The following is a 22808-nucleotide window of genomic DNA, read 5'->3' as shown; positions in this document are numbered from 1 at the left end:
AGGGTGGGGCAAATAAAAACGGCCCGGAGTACAGAGTTACAGGGTGCAAACAAACATAGCAGAGGAAAGTAAATACAGTAAAACCTAACTATGTCTTATGTTGAAAGTGGCCACTATTCACCTCTTGGAACTTTCGGGCCCTGGTCAGCAAGTTGCTGAAGGCAGATCGAAGCTGGACTGTTGAAATTGTTGCAGTCTCATACGAAATATTCTGCTGCAGTTCTTGAAAACTACGAGGGTTGTTGCGGTAGACTTGGGGGCTCCCCACAAAAAGTAAACGCGCACTGACAGAGCAGGTGACCCGGGTAGCCTGCCAGGACCGCGACCAAACTGACGTCTGCTAAAAACTCTGTCAGGTGTGAAGACTGTGTAAATGTGTTCCTAGATTCGGCCAGCTGTATGGGCAGTTACTTTATGCTGTTAGAAGTAAATATAGGTCTGCTCCTCCTCCGTTAATGCTGACACAAATGGTTTCAAAATGTTGGCAATGTAACGCACCGAAGTCAGCGTATGATGAAAGAAGATGGCACCAATAACGCGGAGTGCAGACACTGCACGCCAAACCCGAACCTTCTCCTCATGCAGCAGTGTTTTGTGGAAATTATGGCAGATTCTCCGTTGCCCACAACCTGTGAGTCCGTGAGTTGGTAAAACCACTCAGGTGAAACCAATTCCCATCAGACATAAAGAACAGATCCACGTCCAAGCCATTCACTGTTATCCCAGTAAAGAGCAATTCACAAAACTGGAGGCGCTGAGGAGCATCTACTGATTTTAATGCTTGAACAGCAGACACTCGGTAGGGACGCATGTGCTGGTACAGGTGGAGTATTCATCCGCGTGATCGACGTGATATGCCGGTCTCTTGCGACAAGCCTTGGGTTGATTTGGTAGGATTCTGAAGAATTTTCTGGTGAACTGCATCCACATTTTCTGTTGTGCTTGGGCGTTTAGAAATTTTTTTTTTTTTTTTACTTTTATCCATGGATCAGGAACACTGCGACTGTGATGAATAAAGATTTCTTGAAATTGATGCAGCCAGTCGCCTTTTGTTTTGTTCCTCAATTCTTTTACTGTCCTATTATTGGTTTAGAACCGCCTAGAGATTCATCATCAGATGGTACATATTTATTGATTGGCTGCAGCAGTGTGGGAGTCGTGTAGAGTTGTTAGTATTCGTTGGTTGGCTGTTTGTGTGCACAGTATTCTGAAAAACATAATGAATGTTTTCCAGTGACGTTAGTTGCACTGCACGTTGCACATGCTTTATGTTTTGTAAAGCGTGTGGAATGTGTTACCTGTGGCTAAGTGTGTAAATAGCAGTACAGTTAACATCTCTGGAAAACATTCATTATGTTTCCCGGAATACTGTGAACATCAACATCCAACCAACGGATACTGTAAGTAGGCTGTTTAGGTTTTTATGTTGGTAACGCCATGTAGCGCTCTATATGAAAATCACTGAATGTGCTGTGTGCAGCCTCTGGCTGATTTGCATTGTTGGAATTTGCTATTGTAGTGTTGGGCAGTTGGCTGTTAACAGCACGTAGCGTTGCGCAGTTGGAGGTGAGCCGCCAGCAGTAGTGGATGTGGGGAGAGAGATGGCGGAGTTTTGAGAGCGGATGATCTGGACGTGTGTACATCAGAGACAGTAAATTTGTAAGACTGGATGTCATGAACTGATATATATATATATATATATATATTATGACTTTTGAACACTATTAAGGTAAATACATTGTTTGTTTCTATCGAAATCTTTCATTTGCTAACTATGCCTATCAGTAGTTAGTGCCTTCAGTAGTTAGAATCTTTTATTTAGCTGGCAGTATTGGCGCTCGCTGTATTGCAGTAGTTCGAGTAACGAAGATTTTTGTGAGGTAAGTGATTCATGAAAGGTATAGGTTATTGTTAGTCATGGCCATTCTTTTCTAGAGATTTTTGAAAGTCAGATTGCGTTGCGCTAAAAATATTGTGTGTCAGTTTAGTGTTGATCAGAATAAGTAGAGAGAGAAATGTCTGAGTACGTTCAGTTCTGCTCAGCTGTTTGAAGATAAAATAATGTAATAGGTTTATCAGCACAGTAATTCAATAATTTTTCTAATGTGACGTTTCATATGTCGACCCTTAGCCGAAGATACCTCAGGGAATCTTCTGATTTTTTCTTGTAGTTTGTGTAATTAGTGTAGCTATTGTTTATTGCTAGCGCGTAATTATAGAGAGAATTTCCTTTGTAGTTGTAGTTTTTCATTGTAAAACAGTAAAACAGTTGTGGCATGTATGTATATTTGCACAAAGTATTTCGCAGCTGCGTTTGCAATTAACGAGATATTATTTTCAGTGCTATGCTAATGTGTTTTCTTGTTTTTGCTCTTCAAATTGTGCGTTTTGAAATACGTGATAATCATGGCGCGTGAAAAACTTAACACTAGGCTCCAAAGTAAACTGAGAAATGATAGTGACGACTGTTGTAGCTTAGCAGCACCACCGTGTAATGAATTAACAGACATTCAACGTAGTAATCTGGTAATTGTGCATAGGGAAATGGATCCTGGCTGACGCCATTTTCGGACTGAGCGTTACAAAGTACTCTTCGCTTGCACTTTGACACCATTAAACTTCTCAGAAAAAACTGACGACGCCGTTTCCACGACTATTTTGTCACGTAACTTTCCACAATGAACAGCCGCTGCTCCACTGTGATTACCAGAGTCCACTTTGCACTGTATCACTCACGCTCGCACTGACACATCATAGGAAGAATCTTAAGGAAAAGTAACTCATCCACGGAGGAAGTGGCTTATAAGGCGCTTGTTCGACCGATTCTAGAGTATTGTTCATCTGCCTGGAAACCGTACCAGCTAGGACTGATGGAAAATGTAGAAAATATCCAACGAAGTACGACGCGTCTCGTCACGGGATAGTTTATCTGGCTCGAGAGCGTTACGGAGATGCCCAACAAACTCCATTGGCAGATGTTACAAGAGAGGCGTTGTGCATCACGGAGAAATTTACTAGTAAAATTTCGAGAGAGTACTTCCCGGGAAAAGTAGGAAAACATATTACTTCCTCCCACCTACGTCTCACGTAACGACCACGAGGACAAAAATCGAGAAATTACAATACTGGCCATTAAAATTGCTACACCACGAAGATAACGTGCTACAGACGCGAAATGTAACTGATAGGAAGAATATGCTGTGATATGCAAATGATTAGCTTTTGAGAGTATTCACACAAGGTTGGCGCCGGTGACGACACCTACAACGTGCTGACATGAGGAAAGTTTCCAACCGATTTCTCTTACACAAACAGTAGTTGACCAGCGTTGCCTGGTGAAACGTTGTTGTGATGCCTCGTGTAAGGAGGAGAAATGCGTACCATCACGTTTCCGACTTTGATAAAGGTCAGATTGTAGCCTATCGCGATTGCGGTTTATCGTATCGCGACACTACAGATCGCGTTGGTCGAGATCCAATGACTGTTAGCAGAATATGCAATCGGTGGTTTCAGGAGGGTTATACGGAACGCCGTGCTGGATCCCAGCGGCCTCGTATCACTAGCAGTCGAGATGACAGACATCCTATCCGCATGGCTGTAACAGATCGTGGAGCCACGTCTCGATCCCTGAGTCAACAGATGGGGACGTTTGAAAGACAACAATCATCTGCACGAACAGTTCGACGACATTTGCTGCAGCATGGACTATCAGCTCGGAGACGGTGGCTGCGGTTACCCTTGACGCTGCATCACAGACAGGAGCGCCTGCGATGGTGTGCTCCACGACGAACCTGGGTGCACGAATGACAAAACGTCATTTTTTCGGATGAATCCAGGTTCTGTTTACAGCATCGTGATGGGCGCATTCGTTTTTGGCGACATCGCGGTGAACGCACATTGGAAGCGTGTATTCGTCATCGCCATACTGGCGTATCACCCGTCGTGGTGGTATGGGCTGCCACGTCTCGGTCACCTCTTGTTCGCATTGACGGCACTTTGAAAAGTGGACATTACATTTCAGATGTGCTACGACTCGTGGCTCTACCCTTCATTCGATCCCTGCGAAACCCTACATTTCAGCAGGATAATGCACGACCGCATGTTGCAGGTCCTGTACGGGCATTTCTGGATACAGCACATTCTCCAGATTTCGCACCAATTGAAAACGTCTGGTCAATGGTGGCCGAGCAACTGACTCGTCACAATACGCCAGTCAATACTCTTGATGAACTGTGGTATCGTGTTGAAGCTGCATAGGTAGCTGTACCTGTACACGCCATCCAAGCTCTGTTTGGCTCAATGCCCAGGCGTATCACGGCCGTGATTACGGCCAGAAGTGGTTGTTCTGGGCACTGATTTCTCAGGATCTATGCACCCAAAATGTAATCAGATGTCACTTCTAGTATAATATATTTCTCCAATGAATACCCGTTTATCATCTGCATTTCTTCTTGGTGTAGCAATTTTAATGGCCAGTAGTGTATAACCAATACAGAGACTTACCTACAATCATTCTTTTCATGCGCTGTTCGCAAGTAGGACAGGGCTGGAGGGCTCAATTAGTGGTCGAAAAGTACCCTCCGTCTCATGCCATTAGGTGGTTTGCGGTGTACGATATAGATGTAGATGCGTTACGCTCTGAAACATTGTGGATCACTTGGTGGAACGTACACGTGGTGTGCGCCTCATGGGGTGGGTTTAAGTAGATACTTTCACGTCCAATCATATCCATCGTCCGGGACACTTTTTTTGACTCACACTGTGCAAGAAGCAAGACGGAACAATGTGAGTGGAAGGTGAAGAATGAAGTGCTCAGATTAGTAATAGTCTTTCGCCCATACTCTTCAATCCATACATCGAAGAAGAATAACGGAAATAAAAGATAGTTTTAAGAGTGGGATTAAAATTCAACGTGAAAGGATATCAAGGATAAGATCCGCTGATGGCATTGGTATACTCAGTGAAAGTGAAGCAGAGTTACAGGAGCTGTTGAATGGAATGAACAGTCTAATGAGTACAGAATATGGAAAAAGAGTAGGCCGAAGAAAGTCGAAAGTAATAAGAAGTAGCAGACATGAGAACAGCAAGAAACTTAACATCAAAGTAAGTGATAACAAAGAAGACCAACTACTCTGGAAGCAAAATAACCCTTAGCTAACAAAGCAAGAACATAAAAAGCAGGCTAGCACAGGCAAAAATGGCATTCCTGGCCAAGAGAATTCTACTAACGTCGACGATAGGTCTTAATTTGATGAAGAAATTGCCGAGAACGTACGGTCGTAGCACCGAATTGTAGGGTAGTGAAAGATGGACTGTGGAAAAACCCGAAGAGAAGGTAATTGAAGCATTTGAGATGTTGTGCTAAAGAAGAATGTTGAAAGTTAAGTACACTGATAAGGTAAGGAACGAGGAGGTTCACTGCAGAATCGGCGAGGAAAGAAATATATGTAAAACAATGATAAGAAGGGAGAGAATGTTAGAACATCTCTTAAGACATTAGGGAATAACATTCATGGTACTAGAGGGAGCTGTAGATGGTACAAACTGTAGAATACCGGAATACATCCATCATATATCTGAGGATGTAGGCTGCAAATGCTACTCTGATATGAAAAGGTTGGCACAGTAGAGAAATTCGTGGTGGGCCGTATCAAAGCATCAGAAGACTGACGACTCAAACAAAAAGATCCTTTGAACTTCGAATTATTGACAGTCGCCTTCACTAATAAGCGACAAGGTAGATGTGCTTACAACGTACACAATCTCATCAGAAGTACCCAGACACCTATTAGTGAACATTAATAAGGGGTGGGTCCACCTTTCGACTTAAGGACACATTAACTCTAGAGATGAAGATGGTAACTGAAGCATTTCTACCTTTTCTAGGGATCCATTATCGATAGCCAGTGTCACCACGTGTTGGACGTACTGCCTGCGCCGCTGCCTCTCCTCTCTGCAGGTGGGGGGATTTGTAATTGTGCCGGCGCCGGCGTCGCCCGGTCACGTTCGGAGTTAACCTCGTTCCGGCGCTTCATGAAATATGTGCAGGGCGCGTCGAGGGCGCGTGTCGAGGGCTCTTTGTCATCCGCACGGCCGGCCCGGCCTCTCTGGCTGTGCGCGCCGCGCCATGGAAAGCGGCCGCCAGAGGTGTGCGGAATTAATATCTGCCCACCGACGGCCCGGACCGGACCCTGCACCACTGTGCCAATGGGCTCCGCCCGCTCCGGCGCACTCCGCGCACCCAGCCTTTGATCCGACCAATGCGCTGCGTTAGTTCCACTCGAACGGTCGCCGTGTTGACCCGCTTCTGATTAGGAGCACGGTTATATGCAAACATTTGTGTAAATCATAGCGGAAAGAAGGAACGAACGACTGAAAATACCGTTACACTACATATTAGGTGCATCGTCATCGTCAAAATCATCAGCAGCAGCCATTTGCCATCAACTGCTGGATAAAAACGTTCTTTCATTAGACTGGGCGTATACTGAGACGCAAAGCAGCATATTGTAGATCATCAGTGAGGCGGAAGCCAACTTTACTGCACCAGGAAAGGCGAGTATATCATTCGTTTCTTACATACTTTTACGAGATTCAAACAAGAGCGAACTACACTCCTGGAAATTGAAATAAGAACACCGTGAATTCATTGTCCCAGGAAGGGGAAACTTTATTGACACATTCCTGGGGTCAGATACATCACATGATCACACTGACAGAACCACAGGCACATAGACACAGGCAACAGAGCATGCACAATGTCGGCACTAGTACAGTGTATATCCACCTTTCGCAGCAATGCAGGCTGCTATTCTCCCATGGAGACGATCGTAGAGATGCTGGATGTAGTCCTGTGGAACGGCTTGCCATGCCATTTCCACCTGGCGCCTCAGTTGGACCAGCGTTCGTGCTGGACGTGCAGACCGCGTGAGACGACGCTTCATCCAGTCCCAAACATGCTCAATGGGGCACAGATCCGGAGATCGTGCTGGCCAGGGTAGTTGACTTACACCTTCTAGAGCACGTTGGGTGGCACGGGATACATGCGGACGTGCATTGTCCTGTTGGAACAGCAAGTTCCATTGCCGGTCTAGGAATGGTAGAACGATGGGTTCGATGACGGTTTGGATGTACCGTGCACTATTCAGTGTCCCCTCGACGATCACCAGTGGTGTACGGCCAGTGTAGGAGATCGCTCCCCACACCATGATGCCGGGTGTTGGCCCTGTGTGCCTCGGTCGTATGCAGTCCTGATTGTGGCGCTCACCTGCACGGCGCCAAACACGCATACGACCATCATTGGCACCAAGGCAGAAGCGACCCTCATCGCTGAAGACGACACGTCTCCATTCGTCCCTCCATTCACGCCTGTCGCGACACCACTGGAGGCGGGCTGCACGATGTTGGGGCGTGAGCGCAAGACGGCCTAACGGTGTGCGGGACCGTAGCCCAGCTTCATGGAGACGGTTGCGAATGGTCCTCGCCGATACCCCAGGAGCAACAGTGTCCCTAATTTGCTGGAAAGTGGCGGTGCGGTCCCCTACGGCACTGCGTAGGATCCTACGGTCTTGGCGTGCATCCGTGCGTCGCTGCGGTCCGGTCCCAGGTCGACGGGCACGTGCACCTTCCGCCGACCACTGGCGACAACATCGATGTACTGTGGAGACCTCACGCCCCACGTGTTGAGCAATTCGGCGGTACGTCCACCCAGCCTCCCGCATGCCCACTATACGCCCTCGCTCAAAGTCCGTCAACTGCACATACGGTTCACGTCCACGCTGTCGCGGCATGCTACCAGTGTTAAAGACTGCGATGGAGCTCCGTATGCCACGGCAAACTGGCTGACACTGACGGCGGCGGTGCACAAATGCTGCGCAGCTAGCGCCATTCGACGGCCAACACCGCGGTTCCTGGTGTGTCCGCTGTGCCGTGCGTGTGATCATTGCTTGTACAGCCCTCTCGCAGTGTCCGGAGCAAGTATGGTGGGTCTGACACACCGGTGTCAATGTGTTCTTTTTTCCATTTCCAGGAGTGTATTTTCAGTTGTCTTTGTGGTTACTATCTATATCCCCTCCCCCCCCCCCCCCATCTTTAGTATGGATAGTAACTGCGACTGCTGAGTTCAAATGCGAGATGAGTTACTGATACTTCATTCACAGCTCAAGGCGGTGTTGACTACGATCACACAACTTGAGGCTGTTTCCAATGGGCATCAGTGTCAAGGGCCAGATGTAGGGATTCAAGGGGGCTGAAGCCTGAGATAAATTCTGCCGAAATTTTTGCAAAGGCACAGACGGTGTTTAGAAAGGATACATTGCATACAACCGGTGGTGGCGTGTTTGTCGCTGTTAGTAGTAGTTTATCCTGTAGTGAAGTAGAAGTGGATAGTTCCTGTGAACAATTATGGGTGAAGGTTACACTCAACAACCGAGCTAGCTTAATAATTGGCTCCTTTTACCGACCTCCCGGCTCAGCGGTATTAGTGGCAGAACAACTGAGAGAAAATCTGGAATACATTTCACACAAATTTTCTCAGCATGATATAGTCTAAGGTGGATATTTCAATTTCCCGGATATAGACTGGGACACTCAGATGTTTAGGACGGGTGGTAGGGACAGACCATCGAGTGAAATTATACTGAATCCAGTATCCGAACATTACCTCGAGCAATTAAACAGAGAACCGACTCGTGGAGATAACATCTTGGACCTACTGATAACAAACAGACCCGAACATTTCGACTCTGTGAGCGCAGAACAGGGAATTAGTGATCATAAGGCCGTTGCAGCATCCCTGAATATGGAAGTAAATAGCAATATTAAAAAAACGGAGGAAGGTTTATCTGTTTAGCAAGAGTAATAGAAGGCAGATTTCAGACTACCTAACAGATCAAAACGAAAATTTCTGTTCCGACACTGACAATGTTGAGTGTTTCTGGCAAAAGTTCAAGGCAATCGTAAAATGCGTTTTAGACAGGTACGTCCCGAGTAAAACTGTGAGGGACGGGAAAAACCCACCGTGGTTCAACAAAAAAGTTAGGAAACTACTGCGAAAGCAAAGAGAGCTTCACTGCAAGTTTAAACGCAGCCAAAACCTCTCAGACAAACAGAAGCTAAATGATGTCAAAGATAGCGTAGGAAGGGCTATGCGTGAAGCGTTCAGTGATTTCGAAAGTAAAATTCTATGTACCGACTTGACAGAAAATCCTAGGAAGTTCTGGTCTTACGTTAAATCAGTAAGTGGCTCGAAACAGCATATCCAGACACTCCGGGATGATGATGGCATTGAAACAGAGGATGACACGCGTAAAGCTGAAATACTAAACACCTTTTTCCAAAGCTGTTTCATAGACGAAGACCGCACTGCAGTTCCTTCTCTAAACCCTCGCACAATCGAAACAATGGCTGACATCGATATAAGTGTCCAAGGAATAGAAAAGCAACTGGAATCACTTAACAGAGGAAAGTCCACTGGACCTGACGGGATACCAATTCTATTCTACACAGAGTACGCGAAAGAACTTGCCCCCCTTCTAACAGCCGTTTACCGCAAGTCTCTAGAGGAACGGAAGGTTCCAAATGATTAGAAAAGAGCACAGGTAGTCCCAGTCTTCAAGAAGGGTCGTCGAGCAGATGCGCAAAACTATAGACCTATATCTCTGACGCCGATCTGTTGTAGAATTTTAGAACATGTTTTTTGCTCGCGTATCATGTCGTTTCTGGAAACCCAGAATCTTCTCTGTAGGAATTAACATGGATTCCGGAAACAGCGATCGTGTGAGACCCAACTCGCTTTATTTGTTCATGAGACCCAGAAAATATTAGATACAGGCTCCCAGGTAGATGCTATTTTCCTTGACTACCGGAAGGCGTTCGATACAGTTCCGCACTGTCGCCTGATAAACAAAGTAAGAGCCTACGGAATATCAGACCAGCTGTGTGGCTGGATTGAAGAGTTTTTAGCAAACAGAACACAGCATGTTGTTCTCAATAGAGAGACGTCTACAGACGTTAAAGTAACCTCTGGCGTGCTACAGGGGAGTGTTGTGAGACCATTGCTTTTCACAATATATATAAATGACCTAGTAGATAGTGTCGGAAGTTCCATGCGGCTTTTCGCGGATGATGCTGTAGTATACAGAGAAGTTGCAGCATTAGAAAATTGTAGTGAAATGCAGGAAGATCTGCAGCGGATAGGCACTTGGTGCAGGGAGTGGCAACTGACCCTTAACATAGACAAGTGTAATGTATTGCGAATACATAGAAAGAAGGATCCTTTATTGTATGATCATATGATAGCGGAACAAACCCTGGTATCAGTTACTTCTGTAAAATATCTGGGAGTATGCGTGCGGAACGATTTGAAATGGAATGATCATAAAAAATTAATTGTTGGTAAGGCGGTTGCCAGATTGAGATTCATTGGGAGAGTTCTTAGAAAATGTAGTCCATCAACAAAGGAGGTGGCTTACAAACACTCTTCCGACCTATACTTGAGTATTGCTCATCAATGTGGGATCCGTACCAGACCGGGTTGACGGAGGAGATAGAGAAAATCCAAAGAAGAGCGGCGCGTTGCGTCACAGGGCTATTTGGTAAGCGTGATAGCGTTACGGAGATGTTTAGCAAACTCAAGTGACAGACTCTGCAAGAAAGGCGCTCTGCATCGCGGTGTAGCTTGCTGTCCAAGTTTCGAGAGTGTGCGTTTGTGGATGAGGTATCGAATATATTGCTTCCTCCTACTTATACCTCCCGAGGAGATCACGAAAGTAAAATTAGAGAGATTCGAGCGCGCACGGAGGTTTTCCGGCAGTCGTTCTTCTCGCGAACCCTACGCGACTGGAACAATAAAGGGATGTAATGACAGTGGCACGTAAAGTGCCCTCCGCCACACACCGTTGAGGGGCTTTCGGAGTGTAAATGTAGATGTAGATGTAGTATGCCCCACGTGTCTTCTGATTTGTCCACTACTGTGGAAGCCCCATCAACTGCCTGCACCAAGGTTGACCCTTCAGCTGTGGTCGAGTGGAAGATTGTTCCAAGGTGTGGCAGAGAGCAAAAGACTTGCAGTTCGTCTGATGAAAAGCTGTCAGTAGCTATCTGGATGACAAAGTCTCTGCACCAAATACAGTCACTCGTCCTGATCCAGAGGAAGCCTCTCGGCCCACAAGGTTTTGGCACTCTCAAAGATTAAGTTCATTGGTAGTTAGAAGATGCTACATTAGGTGCATAATGTGACCCCCCTATGGATACGGCTCTCAGTGATGAGAAGGAATCCAGTGAGCAATCTGTGTGCACACAGGGAAGAATCGTTCCGGATGTGAAAAGGCTGCTTCCAGATGCCATGATGAGCATAGGTTGCAGCCAACTGCAGCTGGTGGCTCTTATTGGTATTAACAATGTATATCGCTTTGGATAGGAAGAGATTCTTACTGGGTTCGGGCTGCTCCCTGAAGTGATAAAGAATGCCAGCCACCAAGGTCTGTTTCCTTCTCTTGTACGAGGGTGAGTCAAATGAAAACCTTAAATATTTTTTTAAATATTATTTATTGTGCAGAAGTGATACAAAGCTGTATCACTTTTCAACATAATCTACCCTACCCTCAATGCAAGTCCTCCATCCCTTACAAAGTGCATAAATTCCTTTAGAAAAAAAAATCTTTTGGTAGTCCGCGCAACCACTCATGCACCGCATGGCGTACCTCCTCATCAGAACGGAACTTCTTTCCTCCCACTGCGTCTTTGAATGGTCAAAACATATGGAAATCACTTGGGGCAAGGTCTGGTGAGTATGGTGGATGAGGAAGACATTCAAAATGCAGGTCTGCGATTGTTGCAACTGTTGAACTGGCAGTGTGGGGCCTTGCATTGTCATGTTGCAAAAGGACTCCTGCTGACAGCAATCCACGTCGCTTTGATTTGATTTCAGGCCGCAGATGATTTTTTAGGAGATCTGTGTATGATGCACTGGTGACAGTGGTTCCTCTAGGCATGTAATGCTCCAAAATGATACCTTTTTCGTCCCAAAAGAGAATCAGCATAATATTCCCTGCTGATGGTTCTGTTCGAAACTTCTTTGGTTTTAGAGATGAAGAACGGCGCCACTCCTTGCTCACTCTCTTCGTTTCCGATTGGTGGACGTGAACCCAGGTTTCGTACCCAGTAACGATTCTTACAAGGAAGCCATCACCTTCTCGTTCAAAGCGCCGAAGAAGTTCTTCACAAGCATCAACACGTCGTTCTCTCACTTCAGGAGTCAGCTACCGTGGCACCCATTTTGCAGAGACTTTGTGAAACTGGAGCACATCATGCACAATGTGGTGTGCTGACCCATGACTAATCTGTAAACATGCTGCAGTGTCATTCAGTGTCATTCGGCAGTTTTCCTTCACTATGGCTTCAACTGCTGAAATGTTCTGTGGAGTCACAACTCGTTGTGCCTGACCTGAACGAGGAGCATCTTCCACTAAAGTCACACCATTTGCGAACTTCCTACTCCATTCGTAGACCTGCTGCTGTGACAAACATGCATCACCGTACTGAACCTTTATTCGTCGATGAACATCAATAGGTTCCACACCTTCACTACGCAGAAACCGAATAATAGAACGCTGTTCTTCCGTGGTGCAGGTCGGAAGTGGGCGGCCATCTTTATACTGATACTGCGACGGTATGTGTGCATCTGCACTATGCTGACACCTACAGGCCATTCCGCGCTGTTTGTAGCACGCTTACCAACTTACAGGATAACGGCGCCAAATTTCGATTTGTTATTACAAATTTAAGGTTTTCATTTGACTCACCGTGGTAGTTTATGTTTGAGTAGTATAGCTTTGTAGTAACTCCAGCGCTACAGTCTAGCAAACTGATGCAAGGGTCACAGACGTTAGTTGCAGCTGAGGGTCTGCCTTCCTGCAGTTCTTGAATAGATTTCTGGTATCAGGTTACCTTCCATTACGAATGTGGGTGCACTCAATTACAATTACTGTGATATGACTTTCAAGTGATAGAGCACAGCAATCAGTGTCCTTTCACTTTCGGTTTTATTAGGCAAATCTAGAATTCGACTAGTGCCTAGCCATTATGAGTGCACTATTTCATGGTACCAATGCATGTCCTAGTACGTCAGTCCCCTGTTGTTCAGGCTTCTGTCACAGCTCGTTCAAGACTACAGTAGTCCTGAACAAACTGTGACCGAACTCCGAAAAACAGGGGAATGACTTACTAGGACATGCATTGGTACCATGAAACAGTGCACTGATAATGGTTGGGGCCTAGCCGAAATGTAGATTTGCCTAATAAAACCTGAAAGAAAAGGAGACGATTGATTGCTGTGCTCTATCATTTGAAAGAATTCCACTAGATTGAAAAAAATAAAGGCTTCTTGTTGCTGAAGGCAGGCCGCGTCATATTTCTTCTGTATGATCGTCGTTTCGACCCTTGTACTAGGATCTTCTTCAGACTCTTTTGGTGTCCACGACTGACTGAAAACCGAGTGTGGCGCAGCCTAACAATCTAGAATATTTTACTTTCGGTGACAACAGCCACGAAGGCCTGCAGACTTACATTAGGCTTCTTGCAGTTAACATTTTACTAGCAAGACGAAAGAGCGAGTATGCCTGTTGCATACGGATTCAGGAGGTGTATGGAAAGCTCAATGCCATTTGGTCACTACGAACCGTGTTATGACGTGAAGAAACTATACTCGTCGGGTCATAACTGTAGGTTCTTTGCCGCGCGGGATTAGCCGAGCGGTTTAAAGGCGCTGCAGTCATGGACTGTGCGGCTGGTCCCGGCGGAGGTTCGAGTCCTCCCTCGGGCATGGGTGTCCTTAGGATAATTTGGGTTAAGTAGTGTGTAAGGTTAGTTAAGTTCCATAAGATTTCACACATATTTGAACATTTTTGTAGGTTGTTTGATTGCTCTGTGAAACGGTCGATCGGAATTACAACACACAGAATTTTAGTTCACTTTATTACAAGAATATAAAAATATTTACATAAGTTTGTACGATACATTACCACAGGAATGTGCTGAATATTTACAACTGTCTTTAAATATTAAATCATCACTTGATGCCCACCTTATAAAACTCTTCTCTTGGCATACAAAGTTTACAAGGTTCTTAACGACACTACATTTACAACTTTAGTCCCTCTTGTGACCTAAGTAGTCAATGTTGTCTTCTTGACCGGTAGTCACGAGCTGGCCAGAGCCTTCCTCTGCTTGAATACTGCTCAGCAGTGTGGGATCCGTACCAGATAGGGTTGACAGAAGATATAGAGAAGATCCAACGGAGAGCAGCACGCTACGTTACAGGATCATTTAGTAATCGCGAAAGCGTTACGGAGATGATAGATAAACTCCAGTGGAAGACTCTGCAGGAGAGACGCTCAGTAGCTCGGTACGGGCTTTTGTCAAAGTTTCGAGAACATACCTTCACCGAAGAGTCAAGCAGTATATTGCTCTCTCCTACGTATATCTCGCGAAGAGACCATGAGGATAAAATCAGAGAGATTAGAGCCCACACAGAGGCATACCGACAATCCTTCTTTCCATGAACAATACGAGACTGGAATAGAAGGGAGAACCGATAGAGGTACTCAAGGTACCCTCCGCCACACACCGTCAGGTGGCTTGCGGAGTATGGATGTAGATGAAGATGTAGATGTAGATCTCATCCTCCGCGCGGTTGTGGTGCAAAGCTGCGAGTGAGAGCGTGGCTCCACCAGCGCCTTCCATTCGTTGGTGCGAACTACAGGGAGATGTCTATAACTTCTCTGGTATGGATGCGATTTGCTGACTCTGGTATGGCACCGCGATCTTTGTATGATACCATAAACCGGTACCAGACAGCTGTCGTGGGGTAAGTTGTTCACTGGGAGACCCAAAGTGGTAGATTCAGCCGTCTGGTCGGAAAGTGTTTGTTCCTTCTCACACACTGGCCTCTTTCCTTTCGGATGTGTGATAGTTGTATCTTATGTGTAATTGTTTACTGTAGGTGAGCGTAATGGAAGCGTGTACGCCGTGGTGTTGCCTATGTCGTATGGAAACACTGGAGACAGGAGAGGGTGAAACCTAATGCTGCCACATAGCCAGTTCCTACTGAATATCACCAAAGGGGCCGCCGATCTTAACGCCCCCACCCGACTGACGGATCACCATCAGCAGAGACCCGTGCACACTTTCCGCGAGACACTGTGGAGAGATTTGGAATTTAATCCAAGACATTGACCAGACGAGTTCTACATCGTCTCCTCTCCACGTGCCAGCTACATGCAGTAGTTTCATCCACCACCAGAATTCGAACTGGCGTTTAGTCGAGCGCCGCTTCACTGGTGCGCTTCAGTGAGCTCTGGTACGGAGGCTGTCAGGGTGTGTAGCGCCACATCGGAGCAACTCAAGTGTCGCACGTTCCGCTCATGAGTTTTGCTACTCTGGCACCCGCCAATGTACCTGGTTGCGCTGCGCTAGTGTCACGACAGGCTGTGAAGATTTAGATTAGATTAGTACCTGTTCCGTAGATCATGAATACGACACTTCGTAATGACGTGGGACGTGACAGGTTAATAAAAGGTGTCCATACAAGATATTAAATTACACGAAGTATTACATGACACTTAATATTTTTAATTTTAATGGCTCTGAGCACTATGGGACTTAACATCTGTGGTCATCAGTCCCCTAGAACTTAGAACTACTTAAACCTAACTAACCTAAGGACATCACACACATCCATGCCCGAGGCAGGATTCGAACCTGCGACCGTAGCGGTCACGCGGTTCCAAACTGAAGCGCCTAGAACCGCACGGCCATACCGGCCGGCTTTAATTTTATTTTTTTTTATATTTTTTTTTGTGGGGGTTGGGGAAATTACCCACTTACTATATCCAAAATTCATCTAATGAATAGAAGGAGTTGCCATTAGGAAATTCTTTTAATTTCCTATTAAATGCTATATGGCTATCTGTCAGACTTTTGATGCTATTAGGTAAGTGACCAAAGACTTTTGTGGCAGCATAATGCACCCCCTTATGAGCCAAAGTTAGATTTAACCTTGAGTAGTGAAGATCATCCTTTCTCCTAGTGTTGTAGCCATGTACACTGCTATTACTTTTGAATTCGTTCGGATTGCTAATAACAAATTTCGTAAGTGAATATACATATTGTGAGGCTACAGTGAAGATCTCTAACTCCTTTAATACGTGTCTGCAGGATGATCTTGGATGAGCTCCAGCAATTATTCTGATTACACGCTTTTGTGCAATGAACACTCTTTTACTCGATGATGAGTTACCCCAGAATATGATGCAATACGAAAGCACAGAATGAAAATAGGCGTGGTAAGCTAATTTAATGAGATGTATATCGACAAAATTTGCAATGACCCTAATAGCATAAGTTGCTGAACTCAAACGTTTCAGCAGATCTTCAGTGTGATTTTTTTTTTCAGTTCAACCCCTCATCAATGCATACACCTAGAAATTTTGAATATTCTACCTTAGCTACCAATTTCTAATCGAAGCGTGTATTTATTTATCGTGTCATTCCATTTACTGTGTGGAACTGTATGTACTGTGTTTTGTCAAAGTTTAATGAGAGCCCATTTGCAGAGAACCACTTAATGATTTTCTGAAAAACATAGTTTACAATTTCACCAGTTAATTCTTGTCTCTTGGGTGTGATAGCTATACTTGTATCGTCGGCAAAAAGTACCAGCTTCGCATCTTCGAATGCATGGCATGTGTCTCTCAGGACACAGGGCGAACAGGAAGACTGACCGCCTAATCTCTGCCATTCGCCCAAACAGTTGACATGTGGCACCTCACTAAGCACGTTCCAGAAACCCACGTGGAGCAGGCCCCTCACGAAAATAGAAAAAAAGAACTAATGTGCACTCGGTATGCCTGTCGGAGTCCCCTCTCAGCGATGAAAGACACACTGTCTGCGGTTATAAACGATGCAGGGTGCAGTCTTCTCCAACTTATAGCACAAGTCGCAACTAGTTATGCCTGTCGCTTGGGTTCTGAGGTCGTCACCAGTTTCTTCAGGCGCTCAAGGTGCTTCGCTCGCAGTATTTTATGCGGAGCTGTTCGGAATCCTCTGCTTTACAACCGGATAGATGGCCTCAACAGATGTTCCTTCGACTCCACGGAAAATCTTGGCTCCATAATTCTGGAACTACACTACATAGCTCACATCTACTTGACAGCTCAGGGGTGCAGTACACAGTGGATTCAGCAATATGGATTGTACAGTACCTATTGAGCGTACGTAGTTTACGAATTTCTATGTCATCTAGTGAATTCTCGCCAGACTAATACAATAGCGAATGAGGATTGACAACGAAGTACAGCTATTGAGTATGTCAAGATTCTAGTAGTTAACTGCCGAACCACTCGCAACAAAGTTGCTAAATTCGCCGATGTTCATGTCAGCTGTTTCTCCCCCTTATACTACTTACACTATGACCCGAAAGTTAGGTGAAAACCCAAGTAGGATGTTTCCCAAAATATTCAACGAGACACGCAATATATATTGGAAAGACAGAGTATCAGGGAAGGGGAGGGTATACGCCTTAAATGAAGTTGGTCTGTCCAGCGAAGAAGAAATTCAGTCCAGCTGCAAATTTACCTGGAAGTGTTCTCAAATTAATAGGGTATTTTTACTGGCCAACCGTTTCTGTCGCATTAGCTGTTTAGTCATTCTCAGGAAATCTAAATTCTGTTGTGTAAAAATACCCTGATCATGCAGCAGCTGCTGAGTGAGACTGTAAATTACTAAGCATGGACTATATTTATGCTGTCCTTGCCGACGGAAAGGACAGACTATCTTGTGAAATGGTTTCGAAGACTTTCGTCGAAAACCGTTTCTAGCAACTAGTTCGACTGCTCATACGTAACAAAATATTTTATACCCTTTGGCTGACCTCATCGACAGCGTCAGTGAGAAGGCCGAAATTAGCCTCGTAGGTTACCAGAATAAACAAATCCATCAAGAAGGATAAGAAAATTAATAATCTATTTACAAAACGAATGGACGTTATTTACGGTATATTGATAACTTTTACTTCTGGTCCGTCTGACAGCAACTGAATAAAACACAATTTCAGTGCCATACGCGTTTCGCCTTATTTTCTGCAAGGCATCATCAGTGGTAGGTTGCGTGGACAATTTCTTACATATTACGCTCCTGTTCCATTTTTGGTGTTGTTCTTCTTCTTGTGAATGCCAATTTGCGGTTTTTTCCCACATTCCACAGCACTATGAATTGATCGCTTAAGTAAAGATTATCAATATACCCTAATATTACACGCAACTGAGGAAGACAGGACTACAAAAGTTGAGGACGTTATTTAATTCAAATCAGATGGACGTAGAGGAGTTGTGGCCAAAATTTAAACTTATCATGTCATGGTTCTGGATAATTAGTGTCGAGTAAGTCGATTAAGACTGGGAAAGATACATCTTGCTCTGCGGTATTTTACGCACCGTAAGACGCACTTTTTTCTTCGAAAAATTGCCTCCAAAATTCAGTTGCGTCTTATACTCGAAATTGACATACAGTGTCCAGTGTTTGACAATTCCTGCCAGTCTTAAAAATTGCCATATATTCGGCGCCGCTGGAAATCTATCTCTATCTGGCAACACTGGATTCAACTGGCAGCCAGCCGTGCACTGATGTGACGGAACTGAGTTGCTAAGGCTGTCTCTCTCCCGCCCCGCCATCACAAACCAGGAACGTTGTCTAGCCTATAATGCATAATTGTAGACTACTCTGCCAGTGAGCTTGAACTGAAAGTGATTTGTGTTAATTTATATTAATATTTATATTAGTGGCTAGTTTCGTAGTGGAAAAAATAAAAGGTATTCATATGATGTAATAGCGTTTGCACAAGAACATGGAAACAGAACAGCTGAGCGGGCATTTCCACCTAGTGAAACAGCCATTCGCGAGTGGTGGGCTCGTAAAGAACAGCTCAAAAAAATAAGGAAGACTAAATGTGCAAATAGGGGACTGACTGCAAAATGGCCAAAACTAAAAGATGACGTATTCAAATGGATTCAAGGACACTGTCAAAATGGCAATGGCCGGCCGCGGTGCCCGAGCGGCTGTAGGTGCTTCGGCCCGCAACCGCGCGACTGCTACGGTCGCAGGTTCGAATCTTGCCTCGGGCATGGATGTGTGTGAGGTCCTTAGGTTAGTTAGGTTTAAGTAGTTCTAAGTTCTAAGGGACTGATGACCTCAGATGTTAAGTCCCATAATGCTCAGAGCCATCTGAACCATTTGAAAATGGCAATGGATGATTAAACAAAATGAATCAAATACACGCTCGTAAGCTAGCGCTACAGCGCAACTTAACAGACTTTAAGGGTGAAGTTGGTTGGTGCTACAAGTTTATGAAGCGTCATAGACTAAACATGCCAACCAAACCAAAATATCACAGAAAGTGTCACAAGTGTATGAAGAGAAACTATTATTTTTCCGTCACTTTATTACTCAACATCGAAAGAAAACCGTTGTGGAACTAAGCCAAATAGTGAATACGGACGAAACTTCTATGACATTTTATGTGTCGAGTAATAGAACTGTTGCCTTGAAAGATGTTAAAACCGTAACTTTAAAAACAAGTGGACGTGAAAAACGGCACTACACTGTCGTCCATTCATGTTGTGCTGACGGTACTAAACTTCATCCAATGATCATTTTCAAGTGCAAAACAATGCCAAAACCTTCTGAAATACCGCCAGGTGTTGTTGTTCAAGTACATGACAAGGTTTGGATGGACAAGGCTGGTATGAAATTATGGATTAATAGAGTGTGGGAGAGAAGGGAAGGTGCGTTATTGAAGAAGAGTTCTCTTCTTGTGCTAGACCAGTTTAGTAGTCACCTGAAAAATTCTGTGAAAGAAAAATGGAGATAGGGAAATACAGAGCTTTCTATGACTCCCGGAGGACTTACTTCACAATTGAAACCTCGATAAATACACAATTTAAAGTGTATATAAGAGAGTAAAGGAATAAATGGATGGTGGGTGAAACCCAACATGAATTCACACCAAAGGGAGCTTTAAGACGACTTATAATCAAACAAGTGTGTCAGTGGATAAAACAGTCTTGGTCCAGATTGAGAGAAGACACTATTGTTTAATCTTTCAAGAAGTGCGGCATAAGTAGCGCTCTCGATGGCAGTGAGGACCATATTATACACGAAGAGGACAAAGATCACGACAAAGAGGAAGAAGATGAAGAAGAAGAAAAGAAGAAGAAGAAAGATGAGATGACGATTTTCAAGGATTTTAAAGGTCAGTTTGGATTTAAAAACTAAGAATTTTTTTAAGTCTGGCTGTGCAATCTAATAATAAACATAGTAACACTGTTTTTTTTTAAATTGCTTAAAAACTGAGGTCTGTCTTATAGTCTGTAGCATCTTATAGTCCGTAAACTACGGCAATGTTATTTGGAAAACACTGAATAGTGAGATATTCTTGCATTCTGAGTTCAAGTAAGTTTTGTAGAAATTCGTGCGTCTTTAAGGAGACATTTTCACGAAGCATATAACAATATTCATAGTCATGTTACTCAAAGATCTTTCCGAGAATCTCAGAAAATCGCTAATTAGGTTGAAAGCGCCTCTTTATTATGTTGTCGAACAGCCTGATACGGGCACAGAAGATAGCGAATGGAAACCTGAAGTCTTATATTTCGCATGTGAAAACGTATTTGATACAGAGAGACAGTACAAAGTTACCATTCTCCGACCGCAGCACAAACTAGCAAATATGTCGGATGGAAATAAGCGAGAAGCTTCCGAACCATCTGGAACAACTGAAGTGGCACGTCCTGGTGGGGTTCCAAGTCGATTATAAAGAAAGTGCTCTGCGGCATTGGCTCCTTCCCTAGCTCACATTTATCTTCAGTTTCTCACATAGCGTACAATCTAGAAAGAAGCGCAGGGAACTCTCGTGCATAAGAAGGGCAAAAGAACGGATGCGCAAAATGGTGCGCTAATATTCTTAACGACGGTCTGCTGGAAGAAACTAGAAAATAGTGAGTTTGCTGGAGAGATACAAAAGCTTGTGTACGTAAATTATCAGTTAGAATGTATCCATCGGGCGAAAGACAGCTCGCCTGTTTCACAAACGATATTCTGTGAACCGTGGATGCACGCCATGTGGCTGGTCCCATAAGCACAGATTCCTGGAAATCATTCAACACTATGCCACATTATACGTTGTTAAGAAAGCTCCGAATATGTGGAATACGCTCTCAAATATGTATCTAGCTGGAATACTTCCTATTAGCACTCAGTACTTTGTTTTGGACAGCTAGAGTTTGTCAGAGGAAAAGGTGACGCTAGAAATGCGACGATTGCTGTTCTCCGTATACGTAAACTACCACACGTATATGACGAACAACAGTCTGCGGCTACTTATTGATGACGTTACTCTGAACAGGAAAGTTACTTTGTTCAGTGAATTTTGTGAGATTTAGAGTGGCTTTTTAACTGACGCTATTAGTAACAGCTTGCTTTACCCGTGGATTATTTACTTGCATTGACCAGTTATTTGTTTTATATGCAAATAATATTTGTTTCTAGTTCATCTTGGTGTTTAGAATCTTGAATTACTCCTTAGTTATTTACCTAGACAGGATAGTTTTCCGAGTGATTCGATATATCTGAGTGTCCTGTTTTACTGAACGGCAGAGCATTTATTGCTTTAACAGTGCTCTTTAACATTTCTCGAATAGTAAATTTCTGAAATGTTCAGTTAGTTTTCTTTCTGAAACACTACACGTAAACTTTCATACGCGAATAGTTCAAGATTTGTAAAAGTGGAAATGCAAAGAAAAGAACTAATTAGTCTGCTCGAATTTCATTCTTGCCAAAATCTCCATTCTCACGCAACAGTAACTGAATAAAAAAGTGATCACAAAATCACTGCAGTTTAAGGGCCAACATAATGAATACCTATTGCACAAGATTGTAAAAAGAGTTTATTTTCATGCATTTGTGTTTAAAAGTGTTGTCATGTTGTATCTTGCCACAAGTGTCCAGTTCTGACATCAGTCAATTGATATAATCGTTCCTGAGTTCCCGTGCTAAATGTTCAGCCAGTATTACAATCATTATTACAGTACAAGCACTTGCGAAGTGCAGCAGTCGTTTCAACAGCTTTTACGTTATTTAAAAATTTATTGGCTGCCACTGTTCAGACCATAACAGATTCTGGGGCCACGTATTTTATTTATTAACTACTTGATGCAAAGAAGTAAATGTTCACTAAGAAAATGTCTAGTAAACAGATCAGTTAATATAACCATTCAAAGTTTCTTTCTATGACTGTGTTCTTCAATAGTTAAACGGTAAAAGCTCATCACGTCCATATTAATTGTGCTGTTCCCTCAGTAACTGATATATTATGGTGAAAATTATCTTCCTTATTCTCGGTACAGCCAGTGAGTACTAGTGAAACAGTTTGTTGCCGAAACACTTTAAGATTCCATCTATGTTTCTCATGGCAAATTACTGTTCCAAGACTTGCTAGATAGTGCTAGTGTTTCATGTCCCATTTGTAAAACAGAATTTAGTACGAAGTAGAGCCATGCATAATAGTTAATTTTCTTAATGAACAATACAATTTCTTGGTACCACTGAGCCTAATTAGGCTGCCGACCGTTTTTCTTTGGAATAACGAAAAATTCTCCCTTAATCATTAGTGCACGATCACAGTCAAAATTAAAGTCCTTTCACAGCAGTGACACTATCGGCAAGTTACTTTTGTAGTTTTAAAGAGAAGTACTACA

The sequence above is a fragment of the Schistocerca cancellata genome, chromosome 5 (genome assembly GCF_023864275.1).
Source record: "Schistocerca cancellata isolate TAMUIC-IGC-003103 chromosome 5, iqSchCanc2.1, whole genome shotgun sequence".
Classification (NCBI taxonomy): Eukaryota; Metazoa; Arthropoda; class Insecta; order Orthoptera; family Acrididae; genus Schistocerca; species Schistocerca cancellata.
Note: the sequence above shows the minus strand (reverse complement) of the source record.